The sequence below is a fragment of the Sarcophilus harrisii genome, chromosome 6, assembly GCF_902635505.1.
Source record: "Sarcophilus harrisii chromosome 6, mSarHar1.11, whole genome shotgun sequence".
NCBI lineage: Eukaryota > Metazoa > Chordata > Mammalia > Dasyuromorphia > Dasyuridae > Sarcophilus > Sarcophilus harrisii.
In genome coordinates, this window is record NC_045431.1 from 17,405,281 (window position 1) to 17,411,280 (window position 6,000).

The following is a 6,000-nucleotide window of genomic DNA, read 5'->3' on the forward strand; positions in this document are numbered from 1 at the left end:
GCAGTATGTGTACTGGCTGGGCTATTGCAGCCAGTACATGTGAAGAAAAACCCTGATTTTCCAAAATGTGCTTGGCCATGTCGTTGTGTGGAGATGCAGTAGATGGTGCTGACGAGCTGAAAGGCAAACGGTCCTCATTGAGAACTGGGAGCCGATGGGGGATAGTTTGTGCAGGTGCATGCTAAAAAAGACACTATTTTGTCTGAGAGGCTGTAAATTGTATTCATGATTCACATATCATTATTAATTCATTTTGTATTCATTATCTTAAGACAGATTCATTTGGTATTTATGCAGATGTCATACTATGGGTACTACCAGAAGAGACCCATTTAAGCTGAGATCAGGGGATTGGTATAAAGATTTTTATGGAAGTAGAAATGGAAATAGAGAGAGTTGCTTTCTTCTAGGCATAGCAAAGACCGGCTATAGATTTTTAGAAGAGAGCTGCACAGTAAATTGATTCCCCCATTTAACTCTGTTAGTGCTGCGGATCTGCTACTTATCATCCATCCTCAGCATATTTGGCTGATTCATTGTGACAGATGGGGTGTTCCCATGTTGAAGCACATCGAGTGCCCATTGAAACGCTCAGACTTTATTGCTAGAGCAGCCACTGAGTGTAGTTTGGGGCCTCTGTCAACAAGGCACAAAATAACGCCCTGAAGAAAGCTGACTTGCCCTGTAGGAGATTAGAAAGAACTTCAGAATCTGGAAAGTGCACTGGACTGGAGCTTTCATTTCAGTTCTTCCCCTTGCTAGATTTTTGGCACTCTATTTAAGGAGGTCCCTATATTATTGTGTACGATTAAGTTGTCCAGCTAACTTGTCGAGATTTCTCCATGTCCACATCTTGCTTACCCACCACATGCCCTGTGCCAGCAGCCCCCAACCTGCAGTCTGTTCTATTTGCACCCAAGTACTTCGATCCCAAGCCTTGTTCCTCCTCACTCCCAGATTTCCAGCTCCTGTCTATATTTTATTTACCTTCCTGTCTTTCTATCTCTTTAGGTGGCACTCATCCTGGAATCAGGACAAATTGAGTTCAAATGTGGTCTCCTATACTGTCTATATGACCCTGTTAAGTAATTTAACCTAGAAGTTCGCTCTTCCTCAACTGGAAAATGGGGATTATAGGGGCAGCTAGGTGGTGGAGTGGATGGAGCACCAGCCCTGAAGTCAGGAGGACCTGACTTCAAATCAACACTTCCTAGTTGTGTGACCCTGGGCAAGTCACTGAACCCCAATTTCTTCAGCAAAAAAAAATGGGGACTTTAATAACACTCGCTTCAGAGTTTTTGTGAGAATTAAATGAGATTATATTTTTAAAGCACTGAGTAGAGTGCCTAGCACAGAAGTTGCCTTGCAAATGCTTATTCCCTTGACCTTAAGATTTTCTAACTTTGTGAATGAACAATGGTGATGATGTTCTGTTGTGTACCATCAAATCCTAAGTATAATGTTAAAAATGTATTATTTGGAAATATGACAGAGCTAGACCCTTGGAAAAGGGTACTAATCATTATTCTGTTTCTCCTAAAAAGAATGTAGTCCTATTTCCCCATGTGTGCAAGTGACATTTTCTCATAGTGTGAACTGGATCTTTTCTGTTGTCCAAGCCATTAATTGGTAGCAAAGCAAGCATGGGGTTGAGTCCAATGATTTTTTGTCTTTTCACAGGACCAGATATTTTTAGGTCCCCAGTATGACTTTGGGGAACACGATTTTAGATGACAAAATGTAGATGACATAGTTTTTATCTTCTCGTTACGTGTTGTCTGATAGAAGGAAACGACATAAAAGTTACAATGCGATATAAGAAGTTCTGTATCCAAAATGGGGAATTAGGGAAGATTTCCAGGAGGGAAAACAGTTTAATTTCTAAGTAGACCATGCTTATTGAGCATAGTTATTCAGATTTCAGCTTTTTTGCATCCTTTTTGTTGTAGTGATTATATGTATCATTACCTTGGTTTCTATACCCATTCATATAAATCTTATGGAATTTTTTTTTTGAATTCTTCTTACCATACATTTCTTATGTCACAGCTATACAGAATTTAATGGGCAATTACTTTGTTGTTTTTTATATTTTCCTATTCCCCCCCAAAAAACTGTTTCTAGTAAAATTTTGTTATTTATGGAAACGTTTTTTGTCTTTGATTTCTGTTCCTACTCCTCCCCAAAAAACTCTTTCTATTAAATTTTGTTATATTTGGAATCTTTCTTTTTGTTTTTGACATCTACTCCTTGCCCAAAAAAACCTGTTTCTAGTAAAATTTTGTTATATTTGGAAACAATTTTTTGTCTTTGACTTCTATAAAACATTTAAATACTTGTATGACCACTAAATCAAAAAACATGAATAGTTTAGTGAAGTTTGTCACATAATTCCCCATCATTTTCCAGACATTCTAACTAATTTATGACCACGGCAAAAATATATTAGGGGTTTAATATATTTTTCTTTCAGGTTGATGAAATTGTAAAGCAAAATAGAAGTCTAGTTAGTTGAAAGAGTTAAACCAATTCCTTAAGGATTTAACTCCTTGTGAAGGAATAAAGATTAACCTGATGAAATCTATAATAAAATGACAGATCAATTAAGCAAAATAAGCTTTTTAGGAAAAAAGCAGCATAATTTCTTTGAGTGAAAATAAAATCATGTCTGATTAATCTGACATTATTTGAGAAAGTAAGTAAATGTGTGGACAAGGGGAATCTGGGAGTAACAAGGTGGTATAATTTATTTAGAACCTCAAAAAGCCTTTAGCAGTTTCATACACTACGGGCTATTTAAACAAATAAGTGAGCTACCTGGGGTTAGAGAGAATGTTTTGTCATGAATAGAGAACTAGCCATAGATATAGAAAATAAAGAGGGATTAAAGGGGACATCTACTGAATAAATATTCATAATAAAAGAATACTCCAGGTATACTAATACCAAGTGCTATTTAATTTTATTACAAATGATGAGGAGAGAAGAGTACATACTGCAAAACTTTCAAGTTTGTAGATGGCGAGAAACTCTTTCAGGAAGCAAAATGCATAATGAAGAAAGATCTTATAATACTGCATAAGTGAGCAGAAAAGTTCTGTTAAGTTTCCACATGGGAAAGTAAAAGATAAGATGATACCAGAAGGGGAAAAAAGGTAACTATGACTATTCTTATAATAACAGAATGAGGACAGATTCTGTTCTTTCTTTTTTTATTTATAATAGCTTTCTATTTTTCAAAATACATGCAAGGGTAGTTTTCAATATTCATCCTTGCAAAACCTTGTGTTCCAAATTTTTCTCCCTCCCTCCCCACTTCCCACCTTTCCTAGATAGCAAATGATCCAATATAGGTTAAACATATACAATTCTTCTAAATGTATTTCCACATTTACAAGCTGCACAAGAAAAATCAGATTAAAAGGGGAAAAAATAGAAGAAAAAAAAGCAAGCAAACAAATAACAATAATACAAAAGGTGAAAATATTATGCTTTGATCCACATTCAACCCCTATAATCATCTCTTTGGATGCAGATGGCTCTGTCTATCACAAATTTATTGGAATTGACTTGAATCACCTCATTGTTGAAAGTCCATCACCATTTGAACTTTCTCCAGGAAAGGAAAATGAGATATAGACTACTCTACTTAGTCATTGTTCCAATGGCCTCTTCTGGTAAAGTGGGTCAACCAAATGCAAGGTTTCAACTGGAAGAGTCCTAAAGAGAAAAGTGAAAGTGACATCCTGTCATTGGTCCTATGTACATATAAAATATTTGTCAGGAAGGTTTAGACCCCAGAACAAGAAAAAAAAAACTCACAAAATTGAGACCTACTTGAAAAAGAAAGCAAGTGAAATGGTCAATAAAAAGAAAGTCTCTTAATTAGAATATAAAAAAATCCTCTACATGAAAAGGTAGGGATTAAAAGAATACATCATAGAGACATAAGCAACAATAACAACAATAAAAGTTCAGTAGGATAAAGAGAGGTTTGGTATAAGAGATATAGTGAATAATCTTTGTAACATAAGATAAAAGGTAGGGGGAATTCATGATTGATGCAAAGGGTTCTAATCTTATGGAACTCATTTCTTTCAGACATTTCAAGAGGTGGGATGGTTGTTTGGACAGAGTAGAAACAGCGGAAACAATGTGAGGCAGGAAATAAAAGGACTTGAGTTGGAATCTTTGTTTTATTAGTTACTTCTTATAGGACTTTGGGCAAGGTTTTGGACCACTAAGGACCTCAGTGTCAGATTTTGCTGAATTCTCTGTTTGGAATAGATTTCTTTGAATATTCCTTCCAGGTCTAAATATATAATATTATTATTAGGTAAGTTTATGGTCTATTTATGGAAAATGAAAGAATAGCACTATTTGGGATATGTCAGTGACACTTTGAACTTGACTTCCTGGCTAGGTAACATGCAACCATGTCCTACCACAAAAATGTCCTTGGTACTTTTGTCAGAGTAAGAATAGTAGGCTGGATTAGGTTTGATCTAGGATAGCATTTGTTGTGTTTCTTTACTTTTAAGCCAAATTAGTACAAATATATATTTTTTCATATATCAGTCCATACTCTGGAAAAGGGGGAAAAAAAGCATTTCTTTCATAGTGAGTCTTTTCTTCTAGATTGACAAAGGAAATAGTGTCTCCCATTGGGTAGAGTTTGCTTTAATTGTTCAAATAATTCATAAGTTGGCCTTTGGAAAACCCACACACAGCTTGCATCTTCCTTGATTGTTTGATTTCAAAATAGAATTACCTCAATCTTTTCCTTCCTATAATAACCAAAGTTGATGGAGGGTTGGAATTGGTTGACTAAGTTTCTGTTTTTTTTTTGTTTTTTTTTTTTTTTTTTAATAGCCTTTTATTTACAGGATATATACATGGGTAACTTTTACAGCTTTTGCCAAACCTCTTGTTCCATTTTTCCTCTTACCCCCCCACCCCCCTAGATGGCAGGATGACCAGTTAAATATATTAAAATAGAACTTAGATAAACAATGAACTAAAAACATTATTTTGTAAAAAGAATCAGGCTCAAATTATTGACAATTAAACTTGGAAGGAAATCAAATATGATGTGTTATAAAAATAGGGATTTTGGGAATTTAATGTAATGGTTTTTAGTCATCTCCAGGTTATTTTTCTGGGCATAGCTAGTTCAGTTCATTACTGCTCCATTAGAAATGATTTGGTTGATCTCTGCTGCTGAGGATGGCCTGATCCATCAGAACTGGTCATCAATTAAAGTTTAAAGTATATAAATATCTCCTGGTCCTGCCTATTTCACTCAGCATCAGTTCGTGTAAGTCTCTCCAGGCCTTTCTAAATCATCCTGTTTCATTTCTTTTACAGAACAGTAATTTCCATAATTTTCATAATACCACAATTTTATTCAGCCATTCTCCAACTGATGGACATCCATTCGGTTTAAGTTTCTAGCCACTACAAAAGGGCTACAAACATTCGTGCACATACAGGGTCCCTTTCCCTTTATTTATAACTTTTTGGGATATAATCCCAGTAGTAACACTGCTGGATCAAAGGGGTATGCAAGTTTGATAACTTTTTAGGATAGTTCCAAACTACTCTCCCAAAATGGTTGGATTGTTCACAACCCACCAACAATTAAATCAAATGTCCCCAGTTTTCCGCATCCCTCCAACAATCATCATTATTTTTTTCCTTGTCATCTTAAATCTGACAGGTGTGTAAAGTGGTATCTTAGGGTTGTCTTAATTTTTGTTTTGATTAATAATGACTTGGAGCATCTTTTTCATTGATAGAAATAGTTTCAATTTCTTCATCCAAGAAATTGTCTATTCATATCCTTTGACCATTTTTCAATTGGAGAAAAACGATTTTTTATAAATTAGAGTTAATTCTTATATATTTTGGAAATGGGGCCCCTTTATCAGAACCTTTGACTGTAAAAAATTTTTAGTTTATTTCTTCCTTCTAATCTTGTCTGCATTAGTTTTGTTTGTA